General features: G+C 39.3%; 1 long non-coding RNA gene across 1 annotated transcript; it reads left to right on the top strand.

Annotated features, from left to right (window-relative positions):
• The first annotated feature begins 3,097 nt into the window (after positions 1-3,097).
• Positions 3,098-16,924, top strand: LOC110349484 (uncharacterized). Its single transcript, XR_015442492.1, has 5 exons — positions 3,098-3,329; positions 4,982-5,214; positions 8,943-9,030; positions 9,910-9,957; positions 12,534-16,924. It is a non-coding gene; the product is annotated as an uncharacterized LOC110349484 (long non-coding RNA).
• Positions 16,925-17,560: the final 636 nt, after the last annotated feature.

Genomic DNA, 17,560 nt, shown 5'->3' with positions numbered 1-17,560 from the left:
GTGACAGTCGTGGAAGAAGTTTTGCAACATCACTTGGGGGCTTGGCATAGGTGCCAAACCTTGATACTTACTTTACACCTGAATCAGAGTCTGTATTTTAACCAGATCCCAACTCGATGAGAGAAAGAGAGGAAGAGAAGGAGAAAAAAGGGTGAAGGAGGGAGGAAGAGAGAGAGAAAGAAGGAAAGAAATGTATTTGTTTTTATCTCTTTAAATTTTCTTCATTAATGTTTTATAGTTTTGACTTACATGTGTTTTACCTCTGTAGTTCAGTCCTAGATATTTTAAATCTGTTGGTGGTACTGCAGGCACGAGTATAATTTTTTCAGATAGCTTGTTGTTAGTGTATAAGAACAATTGATTTCTGCATGTTGATTTTGTATCTTGCAATTCACTGAGTTCCTTTATTAGTTTAACAAATTTTTAAATCGTGTCTTCAAAGTTTTCTTTATATAAGATCACATCATCTGCAAACTGGGGTATTTTGACTTCTTTTATGATTTGAATCTTTCATTTTTTTTTACTTGTCTTATTTCTCTGGCTCGAATTTTCATTTTGACAATGATTTCATAGGCACGACACCAAATACATGGGTTGCAAACCAAGTGGGACTACATCAAACTGAATCATTTCACAGCAATGGGAAAAACACAGTGAAGAGGCAGCCTACACAACAGGAGAAAACATTTTCCAAACAAATATCTGACAAAAGGTTCATTTCTAAAATATATAAAGACTTCCTACAAGTTGATAGTGAAATAACTAATAAAAAATTGGCTAGATAATTAAATAGACATTTATTCAAAGAAGGTATACAAACGGCCAACAGGTGTATGAAAGAATGTTCAGTGTCTCTAATAATCAGGGAATGCAAATCAAAACCAAATGAGATATCATTACACACCTGTCAGGAGTGTTATTATAAACAATTAAAAAAGTGTAGGTGGAGATGTGGAGAAATGGAAACCTTTTCATAGAGAAATAAAATGGAGCCACTACAATGGTAAACAAAATGGAGGTTCCTCAGAACATTAAATGTAGAATTATTATATGATCCTGTGAGCTCACGTCTGGATATTTGTCCAAAAGAATTGAGATCAGGGCTTTGAAGAGGTATTTGTACTACTATAGTCATTGCAGCACTATTCAGAATAGCTGAGATGTGGAAACTACATAAATGTGGGAGAGTTGGGTGGAAAAAGAAACTGTGGTATACGCATCCAATAGAATACTATTTAGCCTTTTAAAGATGAAAATTCTACAATCTGATACAAACTGGATGAACCTGGAGTACTCTCTGTTAGTCACAGAAAGACGAATACTACTGATTTCACTCACACAAGGTATCTAAAATAGTTGAATTTGTGGAATCCAGTGATGGTTGCCAGGGGCTGTGAGGAGAGGATGCAGATAGATGAGGATGAAGTTTGTTAGGAAGATGAATAATCTTTACAGATCTGCTGAACAGCAATGTTTCTGGAGTCAACCATAAAGGTATCGTGCACTTCAAATTTTGGCAAGGGAAGATCTCATGTTAAGTGTTCTTACCACAATACATATATTTATATTATATATTAAATATATGCTTACACAAAGTCACTATGTAGTGGCTGACTATTTTGTGATAGTTCTTTTTATGTGAAATGGGTGGTATTATTTTATCATATATTTGACCAAACCAAAATTTAGAGATCAGTAACTTGATAAACTTCACCCAAAAGCTGACTGATTAGCAGGGGCAGGATGAAACTCCTGGAAACATTTACTGTAAATTCCTCTGTGACCTTCTGGAAGAGCTCCTGCTTGGAGAGCCGAAGCGTGCAACAGTAAACAGAATGGGGAGAAAAGAAGATTGAGGCAAGAACTCTGCTGGCCGTATATGCAGAACTGTAGGTGGCAGGAGTTAACAGAGGGGCAGACATGCAACTTGAGAGACAGGTAAATTAGAAGGGGATGACTAAGATGTAATGTACAATGTCCTTTAGCTCCGGAGTTGAGATGTAGTAAGAAACTGCTATTCCCACCAAGAATACCAGTAAGAGCAATCTACAACCCTTAACGGGCCATGGTATGCTGTGCTTCCTGGATGTTGATTATAATTTTCACTCACTGTCTTGTTCATCAGGCGTGTTAAATTAGCATCTCCCAAAGATACCAGGTCCCAATCCTATCAACCTGTGTATGTTACTTTGTACGGCAAAGTGTGCTTTGCAGATGTGACTTCACTTTGGATTTTCTTTGTGAGTCCTAAACAGGATGACAAATGTCTTTAGAAGAGGGAGGCAGAGGGTGATAATTCACAGAAAGAGAAGAAGGGGCCATGACCAGCGAAGACAGAGCTCTTAAGAGGGTGCATCGTTAGCTTTCAAGAGGAAGGATGGGTTTATGAACCAAGGGCTGCAGCTGGAAGCAGGAAGAGACCAGGAAGTGGATTCTCCCCTATCAGTGCCAGAGGCTGTGGAGGGAACACCGTGGCTTGAGCACCGCTGGTCAGAGAGAGATACAGAATCTGATACGCATATGTATGCATACATGTGACACGCAAGAAGCTACTTTTATAAGCAACAACACAGATGAGTTTAAAAAACACAATATAAGTACATATGTAACAAATGGTAGTAAGTACTGTATAGTCCCATTTGTATTATAAGGTTCAGAATAGACAAAACTCATCTGCAGAACATGCTTTCCTGCAGGTGATGAGAGGGACTGATAGGCAAAGGGTATGAGTGGCATTCTAGGATGATGACAAAGTTCTGTTTCTTGATTGTGATGGGCTTACCCTTTTGTCCAGTCTCAGTGAACTGTGTACATCTAAGATGGGGACAAAGAAAAGCTGATTCAGGGGAAAAGAACGATAGAGTTGATTAAAAAAGAAAAGTGATATAAGGAGCACAAGCATATGAATGCAAAATGGAAGCAAGGCACTGAAGAATATTAGCTACATATTATAGGAGGTTTCCCCCGGTGGCTGTAGTTTATGAGACTTTTTAGCAGGTTTTTGATCATATTATTGAGACTCAGAAGTCATTAACTGGATGTTTTTCCTGTTAAGGCTGGGTTCCAGAAAGATTCCTTCAGAATATGTGTTCTGCAGTCTGAATGTTTGCGTCTTACCCCAAGGTCATGTGTTGAAATCCTCGCTTCCAAGGTGACGGCGTTGCGAAGTGATCAGGTCCTGAGGGAGCAGCCTTCGACAGTGGGCCTAGAGCCTCTAAAATCCGGACTCAAGGGAGCCCACTGGCCTCTTCCATCATGTGAGGGCACAGCAAGCAGGTGCCGATCATGAAGCAGACACCCAACCTGCCTCCAACCCTCAGAACTACGAGGTATAAATTTCTGTTCTTTATAAGCCACCAGTTCTTAGTATTTTATTATAGAATAGATTAAGACAAGAAGTCTGCTTTGAGATCACCCAGCACAAATTATGGCTGACAGGATCTGCAGAATCTCCCTTCAAACAGAAAACCCTAACGTCATTTGGAGCAGCTGGATTGAAACAGTATTACCCAATTGCATACATCCCAGAAGCATAAAACAAACCACATGTCACTGAGATACAAAACCGAGGAAAAACATCTCCTGAGACTCAGTAGTTTCTTTGGAAAATAAATCCTGTTGTCTTCAAATTCTCTCTGGATTTTCCAGGATAGTGTTTGTACTACAAGGCACTGGGCTGTAATGTGCAGTACTCAAGGCTAAAGATATTAGGGCCAGGAGTCCGTTCTTTTTTTTAATGTGGAGAGGTCACCTAATCCTTTGAGAATCTAGTAAATTATGTAAGCTCCTTCCCCTAAAAATTATCCTATGGGAACTTTGGAAATAGACTTGGGGAACTACCAGATCGCTTTATAGCACATACTAGGAACACGATTTTTAAATAGTGTTCTAGAGTGTTATGCCAGCATAGGCCAGGGTTCTGGGACAACACTGCTTTCTTTGGTTACACCACTATTTTCAAGAGTTTCTGTAAGTTAATGGCTTTAGAACCAAGTAGTTTGAAATGCAACCAAAGAAGACCAAAACCTCACAATGTACCTTTCCATGGGAAATATTCATTACTGATCAGATGAGTCCCCAACAACATATAAAGTGAGTCCTTGTCACCATATTGTATACTTTATACCATTCTTTTGTAACATTTTATTGTAGCATTCAGTTTTTTATCATGATAATATTACTTTTGTAAGATATTTTAGCAAATATGGGTTAGGAAAGGACTGATTGCTTTCAGGCAAAGGAATATTATTACTATGCTTTTAAAAACATGTCTACTTTAATTTTCTGCATAATGAATGGAAACTGTCATGAATAATTCCAGGTGGGGTAGAACTGTCCAAACACAGCCAAATGCCAATACTTCGTGAGATTTTAATTTAACTTGCTCGTGGCAATTATTTTAATCTAAGTCAAATAGAAATGTGTCTATTACAGAAATAAGGAAGGCTGTTTCCTCTCATCATTACTTGTGACATTTTAGAGGAAATGGACTCTGCACTTTAAATATGGTTTGTTCATTTTATCATTTTTGTAAAAAGAAACTTAACTATATGTTCATTCCCCATAATCTATAGTTTTCAATTACTTTAACAATGTTTTCCTAATATATTCAATGGTAGATGTAATTTCTCTGTTCAGGACTCAGTTGCTTGTTTCTGCCACTTTGGATGTGGCTGGGTTGGGATTTGCAGCGTCTCTCCAGATGTGTGAACGAATCCTTCTGAATATCGCCCTGTGTGGGTCAGAACCATCCTGCCCCAACACTTAACCTTTTCAATACTACCAGGCATTTCCTGAAGCTTCTCTTATGATTCAAATCTTAAGTAAAAAATCTTTCTCATATGTAGAAGTAGACAGATGTCATCAAAATGGCAATAGATATTATTAGATGTCATGCATTTTCTTTTGTCTCTTCCACTCTTTAAAGGCTATTTATGTAAAATGTAATAAAAAACATTTTTTCTTGTCCGGTTCTTGTCAGGCACTGATGCCGAGACACAGTTCCTGAGCCCCTCCAGAGACACATCATCAAAGGGGAATGTAAGGTCACAAAATCAGTCACAACGCTGACCCAAGTACAGCGTGGCTTCTGCTGTGGTTCTGAGCAGGATTTGCTTCTACCTTCTTTTGGACTACAGATCAGGAAATTATCCTAGGAGAAGAATACCAAATCTTCTGGGATCTACAGAACAACAAGCCAGTGAGTGTCTGCAGGTAAATGAAAACAATAGTTTGAGGCACTGTGTGGTTGTCAATGTGGAGAAAGAAAAGGGTGCAGTAGAAAGTAAAAGAAGGAACAAGGCTCAAATGCAGGCAGAATCCCGTGATCACCACCGCTGTGACATGATCAGGTGTGCACGTCATGGAAAAAGTCATGCTGGTATTATAGCTAAAGGTGGCGGGGCGGGGTGGGGGCAGAAATACAGAAACAAAAAAGTAAAGGTTATGATGGCATTTGAAAAATTCCTTATGGAGCCTGAATCTCATATTGCCAGTTTCACCTTTTTATTTATCCTTTTTCTAGGCAAAATGAATATTGGTAAATTTCATGACCATTTCCCATGTACATTCTGCCAATGATCAGTAGATGCTTTTATTTTTTTTCACAGAAAAGTTGCCTGTTTCCTCAGTGAACGATGCAAGTCCTTTTACCTGCAGTTTTCTCCTTGTTTTGGAAAAGGTCTAAGGGGTGACTTACTCTGCAGGTCCCTAATCTATTTCTTCTTTTAAGGACCGGAAAAATGCCTTGATAAGCACTATTATCCAGCGAGGAATTATGGAATTATGAACCAAAAACCTGGGCATATTTCATTGGCCTTTGTAGAGCCAGGAGAAAGGAGCAGGTGGGCGGGGTGGGAAGGAGAGGCAGGACTCTCAGCGTGGCACTGTATTCCAGTGCAGCAGTAGATGCACCTGTCCTGCCGCTGGCCTCCAACAGGCACAGGTAAGCCAGGTCAGGGGAAGCCTGTAACTGGGCACTGGCTGTTCCCCGTCTTTGGGAGGTAGACTGAGAACAGTGCAAGAGCATCCCAGCTTAATTTCTTTTGGGCACTCGATAGGAATTAAAATAACCGCAGGAAAACAAAAAACAAAACAAAACAAAAAATCCACAGAATCTGAGCCAATTTTTTCCTTCTCATGTTTGTACTTCTCTCTCATTAAAAAGATTCAAGAGACATCACAATCTGGCACAAATAGGGTAGATATGAAAACTTCATTATTTTTAAATTCCATGATTTTAATGAATCCTTATCTCATCAGACATTGTAGCTTATTGATTTTACTTTTACCCCATGATATCATGCTATAATTCTTGAAAATCTATGTTGTTGGTTTTAAAGATTAGCGACTAAGCGTGGTAAGAGCTTGCTGACATTTTTAAAATCAGAAGAATAAGCAATTCTGAATATATTTAACCTTGTTTTTATTTTACCATAAGAGAAAAACTGTAATAAACTAAAATAAGAAACAATCTAATGGGATACTTTCAAAAGAACTGTGAAGATAAACAGAGGATCAGAGTATAGAAAGAAACAGTAACATATCTTTATCTATGTGGAACAACTGTGCTTAATTATTTAAAAAGGGAAGAAAGTTTACCCATCTCCATAAGATGTCAACAAGGTAAAACTATATATGAAAGAGACAGAAAGGAGAATTTGGGCATATGGATGGAATGTGATTATTTCAAAAATATTGCACAATAAAATCTGTACAAGGTATTATAAAATATCGAGAAGAAAAAAAAATCTCCTAACTGAATAAGCTATTTCAAAGTATAGGAGATAAAAACATTAAATACACAAGAACACTTTCCCCTAGACTGTGCAGCATATGCTTTGGTTCCCAGAAAACTAGCGAATTTTAATGTTCCAAGAGTCCTGACTCTATCAGCCCCTTCTGGGGGGGCGGGGGGAACAAATGTTTCTGGGGAAGGAGATGCAAAGTGAGCGAGAGAGAATGCTGCTCTTCCAGGGAATCTCTGGAATCTGAATATAAAGATGTTTCAGTGCTTGGAATCCACTAATGACTCTTCCACAGACCACACTGGTTGTAGACTGGGTTAAGAAAGAACAGAGAGAATTGTTTTAGATTTCAAAAAAGAGCTGGAACCAAACTTCCTACCATCATAACTTGACTAACCTAATAAAAATTAATGATTTCATACATTTGAATACCACCTATATGCAGGGCATTCTGTTCTTTGCTGGTTCGTATATAGAGATAACGAACAGTGATGATACTTAAGGGCTTAAGAATGATATTTAACTCCTTAGTTTAATGTTCTTTTCTTACACCCTGCCAATCAGCCATACCAAGTTCACTGAAGGGCCCAAACAAACTCAGTTTAATTTCTTCACAACCTTGCTGGTGATCTTTCCCTGGCTTGACAGTCCCTGAGGGTCACATTTATGGACTGATTTAAGAAAAAAAGGCCTACTTGAGCCCTTTCTGCTCATTCCTTGATCTAAAATTAATCTTTCTCTTTTCTTTTCCCACTGTTGTGTTTATGCCATGGGTTTGTATCATAGAATCCTATTACTTACACTTAAGTATCCCTTAGCCTGATGTTGATTTACATTATTTATTTTATCATTACCAGAAAACAATAAATCTGCTCATATATATTAAGCTTATAGATGCTTTTTACTAAATAGAATTGTAAAATCCTTGAAACTACAAGGACACTGAAGAATTTAAAAAGTATTTCCAAGCCAAGGATTTAGCTCAGTGGCATGCCCCCTGCCCGGCAAGCACAAGGTCCTGAGTTCAATTCCCAGTACTGAAAAACAACAACAACAACCGAAACCACAACTACTTCCAGTCCCTTGTTCTTGTCCTTTGGGAAATATGACAAGCTCCTAAAATGCACATTGAATGAATGAGGGATTAAGACAGTTTCTACCTCATAGAAGGTAACAGTCTTAGCAGAGTCCACTAGAAAAGCTCACAAATGACTACTCTTCAGGCATAAATGAAAAGGACCAAAAAAGGCTCTGGATGTTTTATGGATGGAGAAATAATGCTGGTTTGGTGACAGGAGAAACTTTATCAAACAGGAGGCTTTTGAGATGAGGACTCATCATAACAGCAAGAGCACGACAGAAAACTTTGCAAGGCAGAGAAAATGGAGAAGGACATATACGGGAAAAGCCTCAATTGAACCATTTTATCAGTGTACTTCAGAGAGCCTTGAATTCTAGGCAAAGAACTTTAGACTGGATTGTAAACAACAGTAGTGATAGAGATAATGGTGATATGGGGTGTGTGCGTGTGTGTGTGTGTGTGTGTGTGTGTGTCTATGTCTGCAACCATCAGTGCTTAGCCTCAGGAAGCTTAATCAAGTTGCTATGTGTGGGATGGTTTGAAGCACATAGTACTATATATGTGCACGTGTAGGATGAAGCACATACTCAGTAAAAGTTCTTTGAATGAATTGTAGATGATTCGGCCTCACATGTCACAAATTGATAAGTAAAAATACAAAGAAAAAAAGGGCTGTAAAATAGCTCTTCATCTAAGTTGTTAAAACAGTAACATTAAGAGGTGCAAATTCTTATTCCTTGCCATGCTGTCCATGCTTGTGGACAGGAACTGACAAAAATATTGGTGATTTTACAAAGTAATAAAACATGTGTGCAGGATAGCAAGTTTTTGCCATTATTTTGATTATTCTAGTGACCTATATGATTCAGGGTAGAATAACAAATCTTGCTGAAGTATAAAATTGTTGCTCACAGTCATAAATCTGAAACATTTTTATAGACCAGTAATTGATAAAAAGGAAATCCTCAGAAAGATAGGAACTTAAGTCTAGCTAGAAACAAGTATTCTGTATAGAAAGTCCCATAAACTTTGGAGAGATTGTGCACTTAGGATTTTCTCCTCTACTACTTTGGCAACACATGCAGGATACCGCTAAGAATTTATGTCTACCTCAGTGTTTCAGAGCCTGGGGACTGAATACACGAGATCATCACTGGCTTCAGAGATAGCTGTTTTTATGAAGAGCTATGCAGCCTAATGAAGGTAGACATTTCTGCTTTTTGTTTCATCTAGATGAAATAATTGTGTGAGAGTGTTGTAGCACTCTGTGTTACAGAGAGGAAAGGCTATGTGAGTGATGTGTTGCCTAAACTTGATGGACTCTCCAATATGAAATTCAGCATATTCCAGGAAGCCAACAATGTGTTTGTTATGGCCATGGACTCACTAGGTTGAAGTTCCCTGTACAAACTTTATGTTCAAATTCTTGTGTAAGGTACTAATCTCATGTAGGCATGAAAGACCCTTTCTTTACTAGTCTCAATTTCCACTGTCATGGTAAGAGATCTGAGACTTTGAGTAGGTGCTAAAATTATATACAGTAGCTATGACTGTAGCTTAATAGAATATGGTTATAAGAATCAATACTATCATGCTTTATCATTTATACAATACTTTCACATATTTTATTTGAATGGGTCATTACAATAAGTTAGCTACCAATATTGTCATCACCATTTCCATTTTACAGATGAAAAAACTGAGGCTTGGAAAGATTAAGGTATTTCCCTTGACAGTTGACATTCCAGAGCATATTTCTTAACAGTAAATCCTTTGCTGTTTCTACAACATCACACTATTGTCTTCTTATTTAAGGGAACTGAGATCGGGGATGGAAAGAATCATCAATATTTTAAATATTTTTATTTGATATTAATGGTATTTTGATATGATTTTCTTGGATGTTTGGAGAGGGATTATAAAAGAGAAACAGAACTCAAGGGAAGTTGGCAGTTGATGAGAGGGCCATATAATCTCCCTTTATTCCCATCATGCTGGCTTTTGTAGAGATGGTTTCCAAAGATGGGGGTAGCATTGCCCATTTTGGACCCAAGAAAGAACTAAAGAGGTTTTCTTTCCAAGGTGCCCAAACCTATGTGGAGCTGAGACTAGGAAGAGGCATACAAAGAGGTAAATATCACTCCATCCTGGGAAGGGTGTGTTGTACCATAATTTCTATTAATACAATATATCATTGTGATGCCTAATTTTTTGTTGACTTGCCTGAGCCATGTGCCCATATATTTGATCAAACATCATTCTGAACATTTCTGTGAAGGTGTTTTTTTGATGAGGTTAACATTTAAATCTCTGGACCCTACATAAAGCAGATGACCTTTCCTGAGCCAACCAGTTGAAGGTACAGACAGAGCAAAGACTGACCTTTGAGCAAAACAGAATTCTTGCATGCTGCCTGTAGACATGTCTGCAATTCTTCTCACATCTCCTGCCTGGGGGCCCATCCTACAAATTCTGAACTCGACAAGCCTCTCTGATCACGTGAGCCAATTTTAGAAGTAAATCTTTCTACACACACACACACACACACACACACACACACACACACAGAGACACTCACACACTCAGCGCAGGAATAAATGAGCCTTCCTGTCCTCACATGAAATTAAAACCAGCTCACTGACCTAGTGGACAAGTACTTTCCAGAAGATGCCTGATTGTCTCTAGATTTGAAGTTCAGGGTTCAAGATAGAAGGTGGTGATCTCTGTTAGATTGTAATTGTTTTCTTCTTTCTGATGGAAGCAAGACAGGACTCAGTCTGCCTCCCATCCCCTTGAGATAACTTTCATTTGTTTGGACAATACGGAGTAATTTTTTTTTAACATAACAAATGTTTCCTGAAACCTCATAGCTCATTTTCATGAATTTTATGAATAATTCTGTAATACGGTAATTTAAAAAACATTAAATTCTGGATCCCTGCCCACACCCAGCCTGGGCTTACAGAGGTTGTGCTAAGAAGAATTTCGAGGGAGGCAGGGATTGGATACAGAGATTTGTCCTATTTTGTGGTGACTAAGAAGAAAGCAAAGTTTGAATGTCACGATTCTCTCAGGAAGTGCTCAGTGGTGCTGGGGGTCAATCTCACACCAGATCAGTGAGGTACAAGGGGCAGTGAAACACCTGTCTCCTAATTGTTAGCCCTGGCTCATCATGGCACTTAAATCCCAAATACACATCCAAGGAGATGTGGGGAAAACAAGACTGAAGGTGAGAGAAGCCGTTTGAAATGACAAGGGCTTTTACTGAGTAAACACTGGCTGTATAAAATAGCAGCACACACGTTAGAAAAAAGATCTGTTGAAAGAAAAATCTTTCAAGTGAACTAGGAATTATTTGAAAGAATGAAAGCCACAACTATGTTAGTAACCTCTTGCAGAGTTTTGGGGATAAGGGAAAAAAATCCAACGTTGTATAACTTTGAACTGTTTCTTTTCTGTAACTGCGGCAAAGGTCTAGTAAAATATTTTCTAACATTTTATGTTGTAGTAGTTACTTGGGATTATTCTTGAGAAGAAAATGTCCTTCTTACAGTTTTAAGTATTTATTTTTATAAACAATCTCTGTATACATATATGCACACACATATAAAAAATTTGATAAAAATGACCACGGCTTTCAGGTTAAAATGTTAACTACAAATGGGCTAATCAATGTAATGACAGTTTCTTTCCATGATACATATTGTCTTTTTATTTTTAAAAAATACTAAGTTCATAAGCTGTATGATTTCCAAGTTGTTCCAGCATCACTCCCATTCTGCTCCATAAACTGTCATTGCCATTGCCGATTTTCCGTAGTCATGGCTATTAACTCACGTTGGATACAAATTTCCAGAAGATGTTGAGGGCCTTGAAAGCCAATCTCATGAAATATGACTCTTCAGGTTCTTCTTGGATCTCTGGCAATGAATTCCCTGCCAAGAACACCCCGTCACCCCCACAACACACACATACACATACAAACTTACACACACACACACAGTGTCCTCTAATTAAAGGCAAACCCGTCTAGGTGTCTGGGGGAGAAAGTAAAGACAGCCGCTTTGCTGGGACAGGTGCATGAGGTCTTGCTGATTGGAGCCTTTGCCTTTCTCTCTGGCCCAGCCGGAAATCTCCTATTGCACATCTGGAGACTCTTCCTGGCAACTGGCAAATCTGGTTGGCCTGCTGCTTTGTATTTTCTGTTGGTTGTGTTTCTCGTCTTCTCCCCTGTAGATATAATATGTGCAGTGCTGAGACTCCCAGATGGGGAGAAGAAATGGGATTTTTGTACCCACGTGTGGGGATCATTAATTTCACCCAGTTGCAAAGAGAAGACTGGAGGTTTCGCTTTCCCTTTCACAGTGGATACTGTCCGAGTGCTGGGCCATCTTCTCTTGTGTATTTGAAAACGAATCTTCTTATTAATTCCATTCTTAGAAGACATAATCAGGAGTCTGAAAACACTAAATTATGTGTGTGGAAAAGGCACTTATTTCAGAAATAAAAAGATAAAAGAATACATGTATTCCTTTGAAAAATGGAGACCAAAACAAGATCAAATGTCTTGATATTTAGCTTTTAGGTGTCTGAAGGTTGTGTTTGAATTGAAAGTGCTAGGATTTTTTATATTTAAATGTTAGTATTAATACAATGTTAGTGCAATAGATCTTTTTAGTTTCTAATTGGCCTCCTTTGTTTTTCAGATAAACAGGCCCATGGCAGATAAGTGTCATATTAAAGTCCCATATCACAGACCATCTCTAACTTTTGCTTATTTTAAAAAATCCTCCTCTCTGTAAATGTGTGGCTGAAGACAGTACTCACGAGTATTCTGTGCACCATGCCTCTACCCAGAAGCACTTGGACCATGCCTAGCAGCAATCGACCAGGGTGCTCAAAGCCATCAGCAGGTTAGTCTTGGTACTGGTTCTGGTTACACAGCCTGCAGTCCGACTCTCCTGCCATGCTGGATTTCTGTGAGCAGGGTGGGCTGGCCACTGGGTGCACCACTTGGTCTGGAAGGGAGAACTTGCTGTAGGGACTGGAGTCAGCCCAAGGCTTCCAGGGTGCAGACCTTTTGGGATCTCCTGCCAGCTGAGAGCAGAGGTTGTTCTCCTCTCAAGCAGCTTCCAGTCAGTAACTGAGCACCATGTGGCTAACAGGGCCAGGACTCTTCCATCCAGCACAGGACTCCTGACCGAGGGCTCTGTACTACAGGCCTGGCTGGGCTGGCCATGGCGCTCAGAGATGTATTGCAGTTTCGTCTTCCTCCTTCCTACTCTACCTTCATAAGCGCAAGACTTGTAGGCTTTCCTTGCATAGCCTTGTTCCTTTTTCCCTTTATCCTTCACAGGCGTTATTCCCAATGAACAACAGGAATTTCTAAATCTTTCTTAGTTACCACTTCTTGGATAGTCCAAACTGTCATAATGAGATAATATTCTTTAAATACATCACCTCCCACTATAATCCATTGCTGTAATTGAACACCCTCAGAGAATGCTGATTGAATAACTTTGCCCTTCCCTCCTCTACAGCTTCTAGGTGAGACTTCACAGCCATATTCATGCTAAGTAATCTTGAGTCAGTTATATACAGACACTCAATTCAAGCCAAGTTAATCAGGGAATGTTCCTCAAATTTAAACTAAGAATTACTGAAACAACAGTAACTGGAAGCCTTGTTTAAAATGTAGTTATGACAAAACAGACAATATGGGCCCTAGAGAGGAAGCCAGTCTGTTGTAAATATGGAGAAATGAGCAAAGATGAAAACCATAGGTCACCACTTTGGAAGGTAATGTGGCAAGTTCTTAAAAAAATGAACATACTCCTATTGTGTGAGACATAATTTTCATGTAGCCAAACGATTTGAAAGCCACAAGAACATGGACATGAAATGTGATAGCAACTTTAATCAAATGTGCCAAAATTTGGAAACAACCAACATGTTCTTCAGTAGGTGACAGAATCACTAAACAGTGGACTATTCAGCACTAAAATGGAACAAGGCATTGTCTTACTGTGTTTTGTGTTGATACCAGAAACTACCTAATTTAGAAAGAAAAGAAATTTATGTCTCACAATGTTGGAGACTGGGAAGTCCTCTATCAAGGTACTGATGGTGAGGCCCCTGACCCTGAGTTATCCCATGGTGGAACTCAGAAGGGCAGGAGAGCAGAAGGTGCTGAACTTGCTTTTACGATAAGCCCACTCTCTCAACAACGAACCCATTAACCCATTCAAGACGTCAGAGCCCCCTGATCTAATCACCTGTTTTTAGGTACCATCTCCCAACACCACAGGGTTTCCAATACATGAACTCCGGGGAACACATTTAAATGATAAGAGCTATCAAGGAATAGAGAACATGTAAAGGCATATTATTAAATGAAAGAAGCCAATTCGAATACGCTACATTCTGTATGATTCCAGTTATATGACTTTCCAGGAAGGGTCAATCTTGGACATAGTATAAAGATGAGTGGTTTCCAGGGGTTGCAGAGCACAGAGCACTTTCAGGGCTGTGGAAATACTCTGTGTGATACCATCATAGTCAATGCAAGTCTTTACAAGACCAAGAACGTATGAGACCAGGAGTGAACCGTAAGGTAAACTGTGGACTTTAGGCCATAATGAAATGTCACTGTGGTAACAAATGTACACTCTGTAGAGAATGTTGATAATGGGGGTGGCTATACATGTATGCAGAAGGGGAGAAATGGGAAAATGTGGTGCCTTCAAAGCTCTCAATTTTTCCTGTGAAACAAAAAGTGCTCTAAAATAGTCTTTAAAAAATATATAAAACAAAGAAAATTGGCCACTTAATGACGACAGCCATCATCCGTTGGTCCCAGATCCCTGAAGTCTGGCTGCACACTTGATAGTTGCACTCCAAGAAGACCCCTGTGTATTAAATCCACTACTGTTGAAGCCAGTGAGATCATCAAACAGTTCCCGAGACAACCTCTCAGAAGCATGGTTTTCCTACTTATTCATCTCAGACTTGAGCTGAACCTACTTCCTCATAAGATACTACTGAAAGAGAACTACAGTAATATCAAACTGATACCATTTTGTTCTTATCCCACTTGCCGGTATCCTATAAAGGGTGACATTTAACAACTGGGACAAAGGGTTTTGGACAGCATAATGCTAATATGTTTTTTCCCCTCACTTTGTATTTCTAGTCCATGTCCTTGCAAATCCAAGGTGCTTTGATATTTATTTTTCTAAAACATAAAATGCAAGTGGGTGAGGTAAACTACAGATTTTAATTCAACAAATGTTAACCAAGCACCTCTTATATGGCTAAGCAGTATGTGGTGCTTATGAAAATAATGATTATATACATAACCCAGTGCATCAGTTTAATATAACAGCAGCATTCAGTAGAAGTCACACACACAAGAAATTAAAAGCAACATAATATAAAGTATAAATTTAACTGCTGAAGATATCGCTGGCCCTTAACTATTTCTGTTAAGTGTTATGGGAGAAAATGTGTCAGCTCTAAATGTGCAGCATTCATCACATTTCAGATGTTTACCAATAAACTAGTTGTCCTTTGAGTTTAATACTTCAAATGTGTCCTATCTAGCAGCTATGCTGACCTGTGAACTCCCAGTCAGAAGGCTGTGTTTCATTTTGTAATTCCCCAGAATTAATGCAGGGTTGGCGATACTTACTATGCTGGTAGATGGACCCTTAGGACATGAAGCAGGAAATATTCCAACATTCTAGAGATCTTTCTTTTGCTCCAAAAGAGTCTAAACTTCTTTTACTTTTTATTTTCTCACACAGTGTGAACCAGATACTACAAAAATCAATATTAAAATGTACCAAAAAATGTGGCTATGAAAATGTCAAATACTTTATTCAAATTGAGACCCAAAGTTACAAAAATTATTTTAATTAAACTGGACTGAAAAGAAGCCAAGCCAAATAGATTGTGTAATTTAAAAGATGAAAAACATTCTGAAATATTTCTGAACTTATTCACCGTCCATTTATTTATAAATGTTTAAAATGCATCTCTGATTAACAGGTTTGAGTTTAGAACACTAAATGTTGAGTTAGAGACTTGAAATAAACCAGTTTTTCAAAAACATAGCAAATTTTAAACTATTCTGATGGGATGATTTGGGAACTGTACTTGTAAAAGCTACTCGAAGGGCAAACATTATTAGTTGACTTATTCTAATTTAACAAGGATTTGCATTCCCTGCAATGTTTGAAACCCTCTGTTCTAAGGTCTCACCCTGATATCCCCCATCCCTTATAACCTGGCAGGTGAAACACACCTTATTTTACTTGCAAAACTGAGGAAACTCAGTAAGCCGTTCCCAGTGTCTGCTTCCCAGTACCTCCGTCTCATCTCATAGCCCGTTTTTTACCTCAGAACAAGGGGAGGCTCTTGTCACACTGCAAGGGCAACTCGCTCCCTGTGCTTGGCCCACCCTTCTCTTCAGGACTCTGCTACGGAAACCACTGACTCTTTTCCTGTGCCTTCCATTTTGTTTTCGGATGTTCTATTCCATCCACAAAAGGAGCAGACAAAAAAAAACTTGCTCTGTAACCTCTCTGTGCATGTGGACTCCTTAACCCACCACCTCTCATTCTCTTTTCTCCCTTTTCACATTTCTTGATATAAGTAGAGCTGTTCATGAAAGGCTGACATTCTTTCCTAGCTCTTTCTAATCCCACAGCATCCGAAAACCACTGGGGCATCCACTGCTGCTCGGACTTTGATGAGCCACTCCCTACCAAACTGCTACTTTAAAGTCCTTAGTGTCACCACCTCCCCAAGACCTGTGATCCTTGGACACTAGTCCTCAGTTTGCCTTGTCCTGTGGACTGCTGGAAAGGGCTCCTCACTGCTCTCTTTGAGTCAAGCTCTCTTCTTTCTCATCCATCCAGTCACCTTCCTGAAGCCCAGCTAGGACTGGGCTCCTTCTTCACCCAGAAGCCTCTATGGCTCTCCATGCTGCTGACAAAGTTCTCTCTCTCCAGTCAGCTACATCCCTCCATGAAGGCCTGGTCTTAGCCTCACCACTGCTCCACAGTCCCACTTCTATACCCTGCCAGCAAGACAGCCTCAGGTGTTTCCTGGTCACTCTCCTGGTCTTTTCAGCCTAAGGGTCTGAAACAGCTCTCTTTTACCCCAGGAGGTGCCAGTCAGAATCCAGCACAGCTCCAAAGACCAACTCATTGCTCATGTTGAACTACTCCAGGGCTTTTGTCTGAAATTCCAGAAGTTCTGTCTGAATCACTCAGCATTTGCCCAGCCCTGGCCCACTTTCCTCCAGAGGCCGCAGGTCCTTTGAAGGACACAGCTGAGTCAGATGGCTCATCTTTGAATCCTCTTCTTGATCTCTCTGTGGCCACAGACAGGCCATATACCATTGTCCCAAGGGAAGACAAACACCAATATCTTCTCACAGAATATGGCAAAAGGTACACAAGACAGCAAACAAGCATCTAGCACTCAAGCCTGTTGATAGATTCTATGGCTTTCTTTTTCTATCAGGTTCAAATTACTCAGTTTAGGTTGGAACTGCCTGTGGTAACAAACTATGTCATTTTCCCCCAGTTTTTGGACCATCTGCAGACTATAAATACAAACATCTGAAAATTTCACATTTCTCTAGGAAGCAGAAAAAGAAAACTGTGGCATTAATTATTCTTCCCTGAAATGAGAGTGGGAGGCAAGGAAAAAAGGAGAGAGAAAA

Source organism: Heterocephalus glaber, unplaced genomic scaffold (assembly GCF_053883595.1).
Source record: "Heterocephalus glaber isolate CG9 unplaced genomic scaffold, H.glaber_assembly_v1.0 deba00001550, whole genome shotgun sequence".
In the NCBI taxonomy this organism is placed as follows: Eukaryota; Metazoa; Chordata; class Mammalia; order Rodentia; family Bathyergidae; genus Heterocephalus; species Heterocephalus glaber.
This window is presented reverse-complemented; position numbering and strand designations above follow the sequence as displayed.